The sequence below is a fragment of the Lagopus muta genome, chromosome 19, assembly GCF_023343835.1.
Source record: "Lagopus muta isolate bLagMut1 chromosome 19, bLagMut1 primary, whole genome shotgun sequence".
NCBI classification, from domain to species: domain Eukaryota; kingdom Metazoa; phylum Chordata; class Aves; order Galliformes; family Phasianidae; genus Lagopus; species Lagopus muta.
The window spans coordinates 9,247,288-9,265,610 of record NC_064451.1 but is presented as its reverse complement, the minus strand read 5'-3'; the positions used below and the strand labels follow the sequence as shown (position 1 = coordinate 9,265,610).

At 49.1% G+C, this 18,323-nt stretch overlaps 1 long non-coding RNA gene across 1 annotated transcript; it reads right to left on the bottom strand.

The window, feature by feature from the left end:
- Positions 1-1,032: 1,032 nt before the first annotated feature.
- LOC125702569 (uncharacterized) lies at positions 1,033-6,061 on the bottom strand. The gene is made up of 3 exons (XR_007380638.1): positions 5,957-6,061; positions 3,121-3,264; positions 1,033-2,373 (listed from the first exon to the last, which is right to left on the bottom strand). It is a non-coding gene; the product is annotated as an uncharacterized LOC125702569 (long non-coding RNA).
- Between the last annotated feature and the right edge of the window lie 12,262 nt (positions 6,062-18,323).

Below are 18,323 nucleotides of genomic sequence, written 5' to 3'. Positions count from 1 at the left end.
CTGACAAAGATGCTATATCTGTACAACAGAAAGGAGCAGGATCAAAACTTACACTGGACAGAAGTTGTTGGGTTTGAGGCATTGTTGGGGAGGGATGAAAAGCTCAGCCCCCAATAATTTATGCATTCAGCACAAAGACTGAATTCCCCTCAGCTTCTCAATTCATCCAAAATGTACCAATGAGAAATGAAAATGGTTCTGCTCTATCTGCCCTGATTCAGCACTCTTCACACTAAGGCAGGCCAGCTCTTCACTCCAGCTTCAACAGCATCACGGCCCCAGCCGCAGGTCATCCGAGGCAGCAGCGGCTCTCCCCAGAAGTCCTTCCGACCCCCAGACAGTGGTACAACAGCAGTTCTTCCGGGAGCCAGCAGAGCAGAGAACCACGCTGGTCTGTGCCCACTGCTCCAGGCAGACACATCGGCTGACAACCTGCACTGCAGGGACCGCGAGCAGCAGAGATGTCCAACGGCAGCAGCTGCTCCTGCAGGGTCCTGTGAATTCCTCCGAGCCCAAGAGCTGCGCAGCCCCAGCTGCACCCCCCTGGCTCGGCCCGGCCACAGGTGCTCGCGTGGCCTCTCAGGGCCTGGCCAAGCCCACGATGCCAGGGCAGCAGCGGCAGCAGCACCGCAGCGCTGTGCTTCCAAGCCTCTGCTCAGCCTCTGCACTGCGCTTCCCCCCTCTAAAGAGCACCAAGGTCACATTCACAGAGCTGCCGGCCCCAGAGCAGCTTTGTTTGCTCCAGACAGGCCAGGGGGAGCAGACAAGGGAGAGTCAGTCAGTGTTATCACAACTAATGCAGCTCATTAGAATTGTTTTAAACTCTGAAAGCAAATGAATACCTAATGAGATTTCCCCCCAGGTGTAATTAGCAATAAGCTTTACATTGCTCTAAAAATACCCTCCAATTTTTTGAAAAACTAAATGCAGATAACTGGAAGCTCTAGTTACACTTAATGAACTGAACAAAGCGCAGTGAAAACTAAGAATATTTTAATTGTGTTTATTTAGCCTTCAGCAAAGGATCTAAGACATTTTCATAATCATCAAATTAATTCCAAAATGCTTCTTTGTAAGCTGTCCAGCCAGCAATGTCGATGTTGATCACACACAGTGCACTGTTTCCAGGTCGGACAGTCAATTTACTGAACAATGCATTATTCAAGGACCTGGAGCCACGTCTCCACCAATCTTTCCTTCCCTCCTTTCTCCCATGGGCTGTTTAGCACACAAAGGAGTTTATCAACTCAAAAAACACCGCAGTTCAGGCTAGTGAAAAAAAAAAAAAAGTGATATCTTCTTCCTTCCATATTTGCCCCCAAAAGATCAGTGAGGAAAATACTCATCTTTAAAGTTCTCCAGAATTACTCAGTTGGGTACTGCCTCTCACGTTCACTTCAATTGATAAGCTGATTTCATATCACTGAGTAGTGCAAACGACCAACTTATTTCGGCAATGATCAGCCAGAGCTGTCTAAAACTCCCACCTTTGAAAGGAAAGAATCCACAGTTTGATCCATGGACCACCTTACCCTGAAAGAATTAGGCTCAGTCCTACTTCTGATTAAATCAGCAGCATATCAGCAGGGCACTGTGTTACCATTCCCACACCTCTGGCTGGTGGCTGTCAGCCCTCTGGGACCACGGGAGGCTGCTCTGCTGTGTGCTGATGTCCCGTCCCACTGCAGGGCTGATGCTGGCACCCAGCTCCAGGCTGCCAAGCCACAACACGGCACGTCCACTCTGCCCACTGGGAGCTGTGCAGCTTCTCTTGTGCTGGATGGCAGGACTGCACAGCAGCCCTTTCACAGCTTCTCTGCATGTCCCTGAATAAGCATGAAGCAGCAGGACGCAGGAAGGGACGATGGCAGCTCTCCATTCTGCTCCTCCTGACTGCGCTTCCCGGTCACCCCTGGAGTTCATCTGGGGCCCAGGAGCAGCACGCTGCATTTCTGTGCAGCTCCAGGTAGTCAGATCCCATCCGTGTCCTTCGGGTCCCCACGCCTGGCTAGCTGCTTCCCTCTGAAGCATTGCAAAGAGGAGTTAATTAATTCTGACTACTCCTAATAGTCTTCTAGGTCACAAATTGGTGATTCAGCTTCATTAATTTGATTTCTAATGTTTCATCCTTTGCACTCTCTGCCCGATTAGCTTCTTGAAATTTGGTTTCAGTAAATGGGATGAGCAAGGCAGAAACTTCCAAAGAGATTTTCCTCACTGGCATTTGGAGGACAAGCCACAGCACAGAGCTCCTGGACCTGCAGCCTGGCTGCTGTTGGTTCTCCTTTCACTCAAGCCCAAATCAGGAAAAGCTCCGATGCAAATTGCAGCAGAGTAACACCAGCACAGGAGGAAAATCAGACCACAGAATATCTGAAAAGAACAAATAATTGTTTTTTTCCAATAGCATTTTTCTGATAGCATTTTAAAATAAAAGCCAGCATTAATTTGTAGCGTATGGAAGCAGAGATCACATACATTGAGCAGTGCCCCCTTCTCTATCCATGCAGTGTCAGGAAAACAAAGCAAACAATGTCAGCTGCCCTCATGGGAGCAAGAAGGCTCCAAGTCCCTGAATGCTGATCCTTGGTCTTGCATCATTTCTACACAGATCACTGCTAAAAGACCCCCTAGAAAGTGAGTTACAGGTTAGAGGTAGAGGAAGTGAATACATTATTCTACACTTGGGATCAGGCTGGGGTTTAATAACTTACACTGATGTTTAAAAGTGACCCAAAGATCACTATGGCTCATTTTCTGGAGGAGAACAGGAATAATAACAGTCATACCCAAAATGCAGCATCTAATTCTGTGATGCTGGAAGTTTCATGACAAGGTCAAAGAAAAAACAGAAAATGTTCTGCAGCTGCAGTGGTTCAGGCAGAAAATTTTACCTTTTGCCTCCATTCAGATTGCTGAGAAACATCATCTTCAGCCTGAATTAACCCCAGAATCACTGTGAGCCTCAGCCCGAGCCATGCATGGCTTTTCAGTCGGGTTTGAATCAGAGAGGTGCATGTGGTTTTCCACAAAGCCACAAAGCAATGCGAGTTTGGGGCTACTCTACCAAAGCCGAGCCCAAGTTTGTCACAGCAGAGATGCGAAAGCAGGCGGTCCCACCTGGCTGCGGTTCTGCTGCGAACACATCACACAGCTCTGAGTACAGCAGGAAACGGATTTCTGAGGCCAAAGGAAACGCTGAGGTGAAGACATTTTCTAGGAAATGAGCTGAAACGCGCAGATGTACACCCAGCGCAGCGCAACCTGAGAGAGAAAACAAACCCACAGCTGTGGCTGGAAAATAAACCTGCTCTCGCTGCCCAGCTTTTCACATCTCAGGAGCCAATGAAAAAGTGCTCGAGTGTTCTCACTGCTCAGACATGTGCAACCTGGACCCTTCGCTGAGCTTATTGTTCCCTTGCAAAAGGCCCATTTATAGCAAGCCCAGCAAGCCTGAGAGGGGACGGAGGACAATGGCAATCTCTCCCATTCAGCAGCAGAGGCCTAGGAAATATTTGCTACTCCAGGAGAGCAGCAGAGGCGCCTTTTCAAAGCTGCCTTTGCTGGGAGCTGAGTGACAGCTGAATCACAGCGCTGCTTTCCAAGAGCCAGACCTCAGTAGCACTGCCAAGAGTGGCCTGTTGTATTCAGAGCCCCGACACAGCTGCAGTTACTGGGAGGTCCTGCCATTGTCCTGCCCAGCAGAAAGATGTTTCTGTCCCCCCTTCATAGACCTCCATCGCTGCCCAGTACCGACAGGCTGAATGAAAATGTCAGCAGCAAGCACCGAGCAGATGTGAGGGGACCATGCTCTCTGACCTGGATTCACCCATCACATGGGCCAGGCTGAGAACCGCTCTGTGAGAGCCGTCAGGGGGACAGGAGCTGCCGCTTGGGCGCGGGGCACAGACCTGGCTGACAGCAGCACTGCTGTGACAGCAGGGGGGAAACCTTCCCAGGAGTCGGGCAGAGTCAGGCAGTGCTGAGCAGGGCCGGGTTCCTGCACCACCTGGGAACTCCCCAGCCAACCCCACGCTCCATTTCCACACCGTGCACACGGGTCACAGGCAATTAACACCCTGTTTCTGAAGGGAGGCTGTAGACTCAAAAACCAAGCTTTTCTAATCATAGAACTGATAAAAAGAAGAAGTTTTAAAAAGCATTAATAATACAATATGTCCAGGAAGTAAAGATGACAGCCCGTAGTGTCATTCTGTCTGCAGAACAGTAAAGGGAAATTTATTCAAAACAAAAAAAAAAAAAAAGGGAAATAACTAGAATAGTTTCACAGTCCAAAATAAATAAGATGCGGGGGAAAAAAAAACACTGAGCAAACTAAGAAAAAAATGCCATAAATGTTCAAAACAAATTTTAAGCAAATATTGTCCCCATTATGTTTGCAACACTTCTGCAGCGAGCACTGGAACCACAGCTCATTAGCCAGGTGCTCACGTTGGGATCCAAAATATTCCTCAGAGGTGAACACACTGCGCCGCACAAACCCCCGCAGCCCCACACTGCTAACAGTGTGCCCGTGGGGCCCAGCAGCCAAAGAAAGGACTGAGCGCTGGGCAAAAAGGGGAGAGGAAAGGGAAAAGACCTGGGGGAAATGTCAGCAGGGCAGGCAGTTGGGCCGGGGGCATTTTAATCCTTCGGGAAACAACGGGACGCACAGAAAAGGGCTGTGCTCCTGGGGACAGCACAGGAGAGCAGCTGCCTCGTGCTGTCAGCCTGCACAGGGACTGCGTGGGACAGCAGCCAGGTGTGCAGCAGCCATGGACACCTCCAGTGTGGGGCCGGCAATCTCTCACCAGGGTTGAAGCACGGATGCAGGTCTGCAGAAAGGACAGCAACACAAATATCACGGAGCTGAGATGAGACAACTTTGAAGAGAAATGAGACAAAGATGAAGGAAATTGACTGAGATTCAATAAAGCCTGAGAAATGCACAACGGACAGGGTTTGATGCAGTCAGAAAGTAATTACGTAAAAATAATTCTATTTTACAACATTTTTTGCATCACCAGAATGTTTTTTGTATCCTTCCTCAAGCAGTGGCAGAAGCCAACGGTTTCACAAGAAAACAGCCCTGAAAGAAATCTCATGTGCAATGCACTGACACCACAAATCCTCCCCGTGGCTGCTCCACCTGCCCTGCATGTGCAGCCAGGGCAGGAGAGCACTGCTGAGCAAAGGGAGGAAGCATCGGGATGGAGCAACTTCTTCCCCATGCTTGAAACCAGGCAAAGTGCAGGCACCGATAGCACAATGGGGCCATTGAAAGCAGGGAGTGATAATGGGAGAGGAGGCGGCACCACACAGCTTAAAACCAAAGCAGATTCTTCCCAGAATTCACTCCCAGAGGCATTGCAGCAAAGGGAAAAACAAGAGGGTAAAAATAAATTCAACTCTGATCCACAGTAATTGCACAACGGGAATAATAGGGATCTCAGAGGTGGAGATTATAAAGTAGCAGAGTTTTAAAACTTAAAGCTGTGAGCACCAAGAATTAAAGCACAAGTTGATGAATCCGTAAAGTACATCTTAAATGGCTGCTGCAGCACTGCACCCCAGAATGGTCCTCCCAGGGCTGCAGCTGCCACAGCATCGGGGCTGTGCTCAGACAGCAGGATCTATCAGAGGGGAGCACTGAGCCCTGAGCCCTGCAGTGAGCAGGGCAGCACGCAGCCCCCGCCGCCCTCCCACCATCCACTCTCTGCCCCAACAAACCGCAGCGCTCCCCAGCACAGCGCAGAGACGCTTCCACTTCTCCTCCTTTGCTTTCTGGTCTCTGAGCCAGCAGGCTGCATTCATTTCATGTTTTAGAGAGTTCTCACGTAACCACAAAGATTAGAAATATATTTTCTAAAATGAGAGCTTAAATTGCACCAAACTCCGTTTCTCCCAACATCTGGAAGTAAAGCCCCACCAAATACCACAGCGCTTAGTCACGTACCCACAGGACACCCGCGAGCCTCTTCCCGTCAGCGCAGGCTGCCCTGGGTGCCGGGGTCCCACAAGCTCTGCCCTGGGAATGTGGCCAAGGAGAGCGCTGACCTCGACCTCCCGGGCCATGCGGAGCCAACTCCTCCCCAGGCTGACAGTTCTCTCATAACCGTAAGGAAATGTCGCGCATACTGCACGCAATTGTACCACCTGCTGATGCCTCCTATGCAAAACAGTCCTCGCCGTGTGACCGTACCATACTTCAGGAAGAGATCACAAAACTTCTTTCCATTATCACTCTTCCTCTTGCCAGGGGAAAAAATAAAGTTATTGCTCTGTGAGGAGAAAAAGCTCAACTATTGCTTTCACATCATGAAGCCAATCAAAAAAACTGAATGCCTGCTACTGGGACAGCCTCAGGACAAGAAAATTATGGGAGCCATGGGAGGAGGACATCATCAGCGCTGGAGTTAAGGAGGGATTCACAGCCACATACTGGCAGCAGCAGTGCAGGCATCCCACCTTCAAGGTCTCCTTCAGTGTCACACCAAATTTATATGTACCTCAGAGCAGAGATGTGTGTCATTCTTCTCCGATTAACACATTTCTAATGGGATCCAGGCAAGTCTAACGAGATGCAGGGTTTGGGGGGAAAATGAGGTGGTTTTGATTCAAGCCCTGGCTTCCATCAGAATGCTGTGGTCTGCTCAGAGTATCTGAGGACATCATTTTACAACAATTTAACACACATACACACACACACACAAAAAAATCCCTGGAGGTTATAAACTGTGATTTGCAGCTGGACCCTGAAAACTAACTAAAAACCTGTGCAAGCAGAAGGCATGATGGGGCCCTGCAGAGCTGCAGTGGCCGGGTAGGGAAGCAGCAGGCATAGGTGCTTAGGGGCCCCCATCCCACCACCTGCCCAGGCCCAGTAGTGGCAGCCACAGTCATGTCTCTGCTGCCTTGGAAGCTGCAGGCAGCTCCTCCTGAGCCACCCCTACTGCTGCCTGTGAGCCGAAGGTGCCTGGGCACCATCCCTCCACCTCCTGCCGCCCGATGGGCTCCCAGCACTGGTGGTCTGGCTGTAGGCACAGCCATAAAGACAGGCACAGGCACATGGGTTTTTTCATACCCACTAGATTATAACTAAAAATATTTCAACAGCTGTTTCTTTTTGCTGCAGAGGAAGGCAAGGAAAGGGAAGCACATGGTCCAATTTACTGTCTCAAGGATATTTGCCTTAATGTTGCTACTAAAAAGAACAGGCATCTAATATATTGCCAAAAATCTATATCCTGCTGTGCACTGGAGATCAGCAAGTTCCCCCTCCATCTACAAACAGCTCTCATCCAGCCACCCATGACAGAGACTCAGGGAGCACCTGAAGTGCCCTCCTACTGTCCAGTGCAACGGGTTAACTGGCGGTTCAGGGCCTTGGCTGAATCTTTTCTCACCCTCTAAAGCACAATGGCTACTGAAAAGCAGGAGGAAGGGCCCAGTCCCACCACCTCCCAGGCAATGCTGAGGTAGGTGAATGCCACTTGTGCACATTCACTGCTCTTTGCCAACAGCTGCTCCTGGCCGACATTGCCACATCCAGAGGTACTGCTGAACTCACTCTCATGCAGCCCCAGATCAGAGAATGGCACTAACTCTTCCAGGAGGTTTTACAAATGCTTCAGGAAGTGCCTCCTGAAAGCCAACCGTTGGCTTTGCTGATTGCTTAAGGCTCCATCACAGCTACCCTGGAGAAATTGCTTCCTTCACGCTGACTGCTGGTGTGATATCTAATCTGGCAAGGCAGCATCTCCACTATTTTAACTGCCTAGTAAATATTTCACATGCTTCTGGCTTGCAGTTCATGCAGTACAGGCAGCCTTGTCCCAGGTAACAAGCTACCCCTGCCTGTAAGGAGCAATAGTGTGCGTCTCTATCTGAGCACATGAGAAAACAGTAGCAGTGTCACTATCCTTAGCTAATTTGGCACTTCAAGCAGAAACAGGGCTTTTATCTCTTCCTTTTCATTATAACATGGGGAGCCAAACATGAGATATCAATAACTAACTAAGCTGGCTACTGAGGACAAACAAATAATTGCAGACAGTTGCTTGGTAAGTGATAAGCCTTTGGGGTTCGATCACCACCTGTAGGCAAGCTTTGATTCATACATGAGATCATGGAGGAGAAAGGCACAGAGCAGGCATGCATGGAGCAGCACATCATTTCATTTCATCATTTCTCCAGCACAGCAAACACAACCAAGTCTGCTTTTGCCAAACCAGTGTGGAGAAGGAGGCAGAGGAAGCTACTGCAATACTTTCTCATAACACGTCTATCTGCTTTTTGCCCATCTGCTCCTCCCTGCTCCCATCGAAGCACTCACGCTCCATGGCAGGACAATGCTCAGAATGCCAGAGCTGTTCCGAGCACCGCACAGCCCAGCCCAGCACATCCCCACCCCGCACAGCACAGCCCAGCACATCCCCATCCCGCACAGCACAGCCCAGCACATCCCCACCCCGCACAGCACAGCCCAGCACATCTCCATCCCTCACAGCACAGCCCGGAGGCCGTGGGCCGGCCGGAGCTCCCTGACAAACACAGCAGCCGCTAGATGGCAAACTCACAGCCCAAACGAAACGCTACGGACTGTAACGGGTTGCCCGAGAGCCGTGAAATCGAGAGAGCCAAAAGCCAACAGGGTTGGAAAAAAAAAAAAACAAAAACAAAAACAAACACAGAGAAACACAGCTTGCTCCTCTACCAAGTTCAGTTCCTTCGTGTATTTCTGTCCCACCACCACACGGCACGAGGATGAGCAGCACAGAGCACTTCCAACAGCCATAATCCACCCCCAGGAACCCACCCGCGCTCCGGCCATCCCCGGCACCGTTACCGCAGGAGGAACACAACCACATTCCAGCACAGCCACCGAAAGAGCCATTGCTTAAGGCAGAAAAAGATGCGGCCTGCAAACAGCAAGGCAAAGGGAGCCCAGATTGCAGATCATTATTCATTGCTATCACTGTAAGCCCCCAGCCGACCTGGCTTTCCGGTGGCAGCTGCAGGAAAGGTGGGGCCACTATGTAGATCAGAAATATCTTGCAAATGACTCTTAGATATTAGCTGCATGTCTGTGAAAAGGAATGAATTGCACAGTAGCCAAAGCCCTACACAAGCAATCATCTTTGTCTCGCAAAGTGGCCATTTGTATTTTATGTCAGCCCGTTATTATCCTAAACCAGTTCTTGAGCAAAGATCAAAGCCGGCCTGGCTAAGGCAGTCCCCACTCATTACGAGCCGGTAATTTTCCTGAGCAGGAGTCCTTTCCAGGCGCTGGAGTCGCAGCGGTGGGCGTTGCTGTATGCGCAGCTTCTGAAACAAATGGGGCTCGGGGAGCCTAAATTTCAACAGCGCTGCCGAAGGAGCTCCCGCCTCCACACCCAGAGACTGAATGCTCAGAATCGCTATGCGCCTGCAGAAATACACAGGCAGCAATGTGACAGCAACTGTACAGAAAGCTCTGCTCTTACTGTTCAGCTGGAAGGGGAATCATCCCTTACTTCAAGAAGAATGGGAAACAGACAGGCTTTTGTTTGGCGTCCAAGAGACTTCACCGTGCTGCTGAGCAGGGCAAGACCAACTCCAGGCAGCGAACTTACCGTACACCTGTCACAAAGAGTCCATCAAAACTATCTTCCTTTGTAGGCCAGTTTCAGAAGCTCACTGCCCCCCCTACAGCAGGGCTGCTCCCTGTACTCAAAGCAGCAGCAGTTGCTGTGTAACTCAGACTCAAATATTCCTCCCATCCACGGTTATTTTAAGAACGCCAAAGAAGAATAATAAACTCACAGGCATTATTGAAAATATTTGCCTGATTGATGGTATTCCTTCATGCCCCTCTGCAAATCCAGCCTAATCTATAAAAACAGAGATCCTACTGATCCCTGCTTGTGTACCTGCAGAGCCATTCATCAGAAGAACTCTCAATATTATTTCCCAGATTACACTTTCACGTGATTTATTGAGAAATTTTGCACCATCAGTTCTGAACCACATTCACTCATTAGATCTGTTGATCACCAAAGTCAGGGTGTTCCCTGCCCATGAGACTCACGTAGCCATCTGCTGCTTGCAGCTGCAAACTTAGCTCCAGAAAAAGGATATTTTCATTGACTCTCTGCAAAAAACCCAAGCTGGGGCACTCAGAAGTCCATTTGGGTGGCTCAACCACATACCCTCTCTGCTCTGCCTTTTTAATTTCATTTGCACAAGCTGGACAAATTTCTTCTGCAAGGGAAGCGTGCAGCCCTAAGCAGCAACACACTGCTTGCTCTGCTCTTCTGGTCCCACTGCTCCCTGCTTTCGCACCCACTCTGTTAAATTGTTGACACATCTCATAACCATGACCGTTATGACCAACACATTTGATCAGTATGTTTCAAACCTGAGTGCTGCATTTGCCCATTTAACGAGCAATATTTTAGACATTTTCCAAACTTCCTGTCACCAGCATTAGCTAACACGAGAGCGATCTAGACAGGCTCTTTTGTTCAGAGCAGCTGTGCTGTAAAACAGGCTGAGTATCTTTGTGGCCACAAACTGCTCTCCAAGGTCTCCCCATCTCCAATCTGCCATATGTTGCCCCTATAGTTTGTACAAAATCTTTCATTTCCTCTCTACCCTGTTGCATTTCATCAGGTTAATCTAAGAGTGCGCACCAGCATCCAAACGCCATCCACTTGTAGCACTGCGTGCCCCGCTCTGTTTTGCAGAGGGCAGACAGCCTTGCGCTGCAGTTCCTTACATGATCTCACTAAGTTCTCTGGCTTTCACGTTTCTCAGCTTTGCGGCTATCCCGCTTCCAAGGAAACTGCTGAAGGGCCACATCCAATGCAGCCCGTGGCAAAGACAGCGCTTGGCAGCCATGCCGCAGTGGGATCCATGGTCAAAATCCAGAAGTCAAAGAGATTTAAATCTGGAAAACCAGCAAAGACTTTTGAAACCATCCACTGAGGTTGCATAGAGACAGGTCCACTCAGCAGCCAAAGCACTGGGGGCAAGGCTTGGCTTCTTGCTGCTCCACTGACCCATAAAGCCCTCTGCTCATGTCAGCAGCAGGTTCTGAGAAACAGAGAACTGTGGCTGGGAACAGCCACATGGAAGGGCAGAACTGTGCTGTGTAGACACCATGGGCTGCAGGAGGGGAGAGTCTGTGTCTGATGCTTGCCAGGGAGAGCCTGCAGTGCCTTGCTAAGTGACAAGCAGCAATGGTAAGAGTGAAGAAATGCTTACAGTCTCTTGAGCAATAAACAAGAGGAGCCTCTTCAGTTCTGTTTCAGCTTTGGAGGCCAAAGAGACATGAACATAAGTCAGACTTAGTGTCAGAAGGATGCTGATGTATCTACAGCCCAGTCTGATGGGCAGCCCCACTGCCTGCAGATCTGCCACCCAGAAACCCTGCACAGTGGCTGCTGGGAGCTGTGGGCACAGCCGGCGGTTGGGCAGCGTTCCCAAACCCACACCCTTCTGCCTGGATGGGGCCCCGGGGCCGCCATGCCCCAGCTGTGGACAAACTGGCTGCACTCCACACTCGTATTTAGGAAATGCCGTCCCTGCTCCGAAAGCCACAGCCTGAAGTCAGCAGGGCTCAGTCAGAACGCCTCAGCTCCTGGGGTCTCGGGGACTCCCCGCCCTCCTGCACGACAGCTCATCTCCCGTCACTATGAACAATCTGAGCAAGATGCAGGCATCAGCAGCACTAAATCCTGCTCTCCTCTGGGTAAAAGCCAAGGCTGAGTGTAAAGCACAGGATGTGATTTCCTGCCCCTCCTGCAAAAGGAAGCTACAGTCCAAAAAGTAGAGAAAGAACTATTAATCCTGGAACAACCATTTTAATGTTGGTGATCACATGATACAGCTGCAGAAATACCAATTCAATTCAAACAGAATGTGTAATATGCTAAACATGCTGGACTCATGACACAGAGGAGGAGATACCAGATCAGGGTGCTAAGAAGAGGAATTACTGTTCACGGACCCCCAGGGAAACAGGCCTCTGTGACCACTGCTCTTTGGGCAGATTTCTTATATGAAGGAAGAACAAGAAAATCATTAAAAATGGCAGATTCTCTACAGAATCTCCTACAGTTCTACTTTGTATTGTCCAGAGCAGCGAGGTGCTGGGCTTCTTGGGAAAGGAACCGCTTATGGACTCTGAAGGAAACTAATGCACAGCTCCAGCAGGTTCAGTTTTACACAGGTTTTAAAGAGACAGAGAAATAAGCAGTGCTATTGAGATAGTGCAGAGATGGGCTGTGCAGTTCCAGTGGCTACTGCCTGCTTAAGCACAAAGAAATGGGATGAATAGGACCCTAATGTGGCTGACTCACCCTCCTTACCCAAGGGCCTAAAATGGCAGGGAGGATCTTCAAAGATCAGAAAACACACTTTTAGGTGTGAGGCTGCATGGATTGTGCAGCCCAAGCTTTGAGGGCCCATTGCTTTCCACGGGCTGCATCTGTATGACTGTAAGAACTCTCCCATATGCACAGCTCAACAACCACTTTGCTTTCAGAGCGTCTGCAACCATTTGCAGAAGACTGACAGACATGTGTGTGCAGACGCACGCCATGCTGCCATGGGGACTTGCCTTCTGTTCTTTCTCACTACAGCTTTCCACAGTCTAAAAGAAAAGTGTTATGCTGTGCCCTTTGTGCAAGAAAACATAACACAAAAGTGTTTATTTGCCTATGAACATCATAATCTTCATAGATCGATATTAAAACCCTCCACACTTATTTTCACTGCCTTATACAATTGAACTTAGAAATTCCAGTGTATCTTGAGAGAGTGCTGAACAGCTGCAAACTAGCCAAGGGATCACATTCCCACAGATGGTATTAGAGTCCAAAGCCCTTCATGTTTGACTGTGGGATATGTACAGGTCAAACGAGAAGTTACACTGTCTGGGAACAAAGTTTCACAATCCTCGCAGACAGCGCGATTTCTTTCCACAGCTCTTTGATTTAATGCTGCTCTCTTGCAAACTGCTATTTTACAGTGGGGGGTTTCTGCAGAGGTAATGCAGGGCCAATTAACTTCCACCAGAGGCCATCTTCTATGTAAATTCTGTTATATCCAAACTCTGTAGCGTCTCCACTGACTGCCTGATTAAATGTAAGGTTTGAAGCAGTGTTTTCAGCACTGATCTGACAGGTGTCCAGAGAAATGCACTGGGCTGCGCAGCAGTGTGGGGAGGTGACCGGGAGCCAGGACTACAAAACTCCAGATCTGCTCAGCATTATTAATTACGCTTTGCCAAATTTCTTACCCTCATTTACAGTCTGTCAGAGACATGCAGTGAAGGGCAAGGAGGAGGATCTAGCCAAGCAACAGGCTCTCTCCCTGCTCTGCCATTGCTCACAGCACAGCACCGGTGCCAGCGGACGGCCTGAGAGGAGCCCATACGTGTACCTGGAGTTTGCTCAGCAAAAGGCAAACGGCTGACGATGGACACAGCAACTTGCTCTTGCTTGTCATTAGCAGCACCAGAGAGGATGCTATGAAGTTCAGAAAGACTCAAAAGCACAAAACCACAGCATCTGAACAGAAACCGCTTCCATGTGCTTTCTGCCATGTTCAATAACTCAAGTTTCAGAATATGTATTTGGGAGGTAATGACCCTCAGCAAAGTCAGAAAAAAAGACAAAACTTAGGAGAAATAGATGCTTTCATGATGACTATTTCAGAAATGAGGAGAGCAAAAGATGCCGATGCCTCACGCAGTGCAGCTCAGTCACGCTCAGGGGCAGCAGCAGCTTGTTCCCAGCCATTGCCTGGAGAGGTGAACCCTAGAGTCCTCTTTCTTTATTTTTAACCAAAGCTCAAGAGCTGCTTGGCAGATACAAGCTCTGGATTGCTAGGCAAGCACAAGGTTTTGTTGTCTCTTGTAGCTGAGAGGCTAGCCCGACTCCCTCAACAGCTTTGTTTCCTGACCTTGAGTATTCAGCAAACACTGTAAAGGGCACAATGGTCAATGGGGCAGCCCATTTGCAACAGGCAGGGCAATAGGCAATTATGTTTTGGAGACAAAATGATTGCATGCACGTATATATGAGAATAAGCAAGAGAGACCAGGGGAGAAATAAATGGTAGGAACAAAACAGGCTACTTCTTAAATGCCATACCCATCCTCAAAGTGCCCAAAGCAGTTGTGGCCTCTAAGGAAAGCGTCACCTGCAAAACCAAAGGCAAGCAGTAAGCAGAGGCACAGGATGAGATACGCTACTGACTGAGATCAGCAGCCTTCCTTCCTCAACACCTGCATCGCACTCAGCTCAGGCTGGCCTGGCAGGAACATATTTACCATCAGGAGTTGGTCTGAGAGGATCCCTGCTCAGGGCTGTCCTGTGGTGCAGAAAGACAAGAATTACCCAATGCAACCTGGGCATAATGTATCTACTCTGCCCATTCCGCTGCAATTTCAGAGTTTTCCAGTGGTATTCACAATGTCTTTCTTCTCATGTGCTTCCAGAATTAATCACCAGTGTGTGAATTTGGCTTCCCATCCCTTTTCCCAGCTGACAGGAATTGATGGCACCAACTGCCATCGCCACAAAAGATAAGTGATTCCTTCACTAGCATGGCAGACATATGCCAGCCAGGAAGAGAAGATCTGATCATCAGACTTGCTTGTTTTGGCTTTTCAATGCACAAAAGGCTGTTTTTCTCAGAATTAGGGTGGCTGCGACAATCTGTTTTTAGACAGAGTTAGAATCACAAGATAAAAGAGGCAGAAATCTTCTCATCTGCATATTTATCATCAAAATGCAGCAACTGCATAATTTAAGCTTAGCGTTAAAAGTATTGTATGTATATTTTAAGGTTTTCCTACTCGGGTGCAAAGGAGACATGCTTTCACTAAGGAGGTTAATTATTTCCTAATGGTGTGAAAACAGCAGGAAAAAAAAAAAATCAAAAGGAATTTTCTTACCCTCCCCCCTCCCCTGAGGCACAGCGCAGAGACATCTCCATCCACATCCCTCCCAGACACTGGTAGGGAAGGGACTCACAACAATAGAGGCAGGGCACACCAGCAGCAGGTCCCACGGAGCCCACTGAGGGTCTGGATGTTTGCACAAGGATGTGAGTTGCAGACGATTGGTCGAGAGAGAGGATCAGCCTCATTACAGCGCTCACCTGAGGCGGGCAGCTCTCACACGCAGCGGATGGGCACAGCACTCAGCCACCCACCAGATGCTGCAGAGCTCAGCGGGCTCCTGGCCCCAGGGTGCACGCAGCCAAGTAAGCATCAGTCCCAGCCATTGCCTCCCACGTGGGTGAGGAGGGGGGGACAGAAGGACTGGGCAGTCTGTCTCCACCACTGGTACGATGGAGGTTTCCCCATCCTACCTCTCCACCTCTGATATGCATATCGTGCCCTTGCAATCTGCAAAAAAGCACCAACTATTTGTGCATGGGATCCATCTTCTTAGCAAGAGGATGCATCCAGGCTTATTGCTGTCTTTCTAACCGGCTGCATCCTTAATGGAGCTGTTTTTCACATGACCTCCAGAGCTGACCATGCAGACACGCGATGTTTCAGACCAGGCCTTGTTTCCACGCTCCTCCTCTGCTCCGCCCTTGCCCAGTCATGTCCCCGCACCCAGCAGGTCCCACACACCCACAGCTGGCTGCAGTCCCCTCACTGATGCAGCTCCTGTGCTCCCTGCTGGCTGCCACCGTGCCCTCACACGGCCACACCATCACTGTGCCATGGCAGCCCCATCCCTGGGATCCACAGTGCCCACAGCCGGCTGATGTGTACGCGTGGCTCCTGTTTAAAGAGACAAGTTGGAAGGGCAGCACCTGACAATGCACCGCAGCCTGAAGACAGCCGATCAAACCAATAAATCCCCACTCGCTCCCCAACAGCTGTAGCCCAATTAAACTCAACGGTTCACAGGTGTTCATGTAATGACTTTAACACAAAACGCACCGTTCCCTTTAGGGGCCTTTAAAAAAATTTAGAGCTCTTTAAATTTTATATACCAACAACATCAAACCAAAGTAGGAAATAATAAAGAAAGAAAGGAGATAGAGCAAAGAAAATACACAGTGTCAGCATCAACAACAGCCTAATTAAACAACGGCCACCAGGAAAACGCACGTCCTGCTCAGCCAGGCACAGCTTTCTGTTCAACCTGCTGCACCGCTGCCGCAGCCACGCTTCCACCCACCAAGCCCTGCGCTTCCATCCACAGAGCAGCGCTGCAGCCGAGCGCACTGCAGCAGTGAGGGCCCCACCTGCCTCCCCTCCTGCCCAGAGGTCGGGGCTGGCCGGGCCGTGGTGAGGCAGAGCTGTCCACCCCGGGGACGGACGATGAGCCCACAGCTGGCTGTGGCCCGGCACCTCATGTTACTGGATTCAGGGAGCCCTGGCAGGGCTGACACCTTCCCCTTTCTGCCTGTCAGCACCATCGTGCTGTGCCAGCATCAGGCTCCAGGTTGGTGCCTCCTTGTACCTGCGTTGTTCCACCTTGCCGGCCACAACATCATTACTTTCTTCTCTAATTCCCCACGGATTGCAGATGTCCCTTCACCTCCTAACCCATCTTCTTCCCCAGTCTGTTCCAACTGAGCTGCACACATGAGTCCCTTCCAGTGCCCAGACTGCAGCACGGAGCTGCTGTGTCCTGAGCAGCAGGAGGGGTGAGGAGGAAGGAGATGTGATTCTCTCAAACCTCAAGAAGGAGCATCAGGCTGAGAAGAACTGACAGTGTGGGGACACAGCAGGGCCAGGATGAGACAAATAATTCACAGTACCTCAAACCTGGGGGAATCTCAGTCCAAAGTTTCCTTACTGCTGCCATTGGCTCACTCACATTTGTGACTCCTAGCTTTCCTATGGTGAGACACTGAAGGTGGATCTGATGCTTCTGTTCTGAAGCAATCCCAGCTTCAGTTGTTCATTCTCAGAAAGAAACATTTTTGTCCAGAAAATTTTTAGAGGGGCAGTGAAAAAGTCACCAGCTCCATTCTGATCAGGAGGTTCTGAGAAGAGAGATCAGTTTCTCTCCAACTCACCAAAGCAAGAGAATTTAAGACGCTGAAATATTTTCAGACTTCAGAAATGAAAGTCCAGTGTCAAAACAGAGGGCTTTTGCAGGGCTCCACAAGAGGATAAAACTGCATCTTGATAGGTCTGCAAAGCCAGGAATGTGTACAGGACCAAACCAGGCAGCTCCAGATCACGAAGTCCACTTTTCATCACATAGACAGTAGCAGTAAAATCCCTGGCAGCAGCCTGCTTTGCCCAGAATGTGAAACCTGAATCTCCTTCTAAAAGCAAAAAGATGCTGGGTTCCAGCCTGCATCCATCCTCAGCCTCCTCTGCCTAGAGGGGTCACAAGAACACTCAGAGTCCTGCTGGCACTGCAAAACATAACCTTAATCTTAGAGCAACATGGGGGTATTTGCAGCTGCGTATTTCATTCATGCACCTACAGCCTCAAGCACTCTGGGCCCCAACCTGGGAGATTCCTTTAGGAATTACTGTAATATAAATAGTAAATAAATAGGAATAATTATCTGAGGATGATAACCAGTGATTTAGATATGAAACAGCCCCGGGATGCTGTGATAATCTCCTGAGATACTTAGCCATCCTTTCAAGATGCGTGAAGACACACAAGTAGGCTAATTACAAAGGAAAATGTCTCTTGTATATAAATCTCATCTAAATTCAGAAGCGATGCAAAAACAAATCCAGTAGACCTCAGGAAAAGTTCAGTAATGTAGTTGGGAAAGGTTAATTTTTAGAGATTATTTTAAGATAACCCAGAAACTCCTTAAATACAAAAATAGTTAAACCTGAAATAGCAACTGTGAGTGTCACACCAGAAAGGCACTCTAAAATGAATAGAACTATTGAACTGCAGAAGCATCACGGCAAAAAACACAACAATTTCATTTTCTTACTTTAGTTTCAATTTATAATTCACACAAGTAGCTTAAACACGTTGATTTGAGATCAAAACAGAACTGCAGGTTACATAGCATCTGTTCTATAGGAGGGTGCTGTGTGCACTGAGATAATTTTAGATGAACGTGTTATAAACAAGATCTGTGGAACACTGCAGAGTAGCAAGTTCTGGGGGAGAGAAACATACAGTTTAAACGCATGAATTGTTTAAAATGTTTAGAATGTGGTTGTAAAGCAATCAACCAAGGAATCTGTTCCCCAGAATCGGACAGCTCGCAGAGATGAAGCGGTTGCTTCCTCTGTACCCAGTGTAAGATGTTCTCCATCTGGAGGAGCACGTCTTTACGCAGTGATCACAGTCCTCACTCGGCAGCCACAAAGCTGC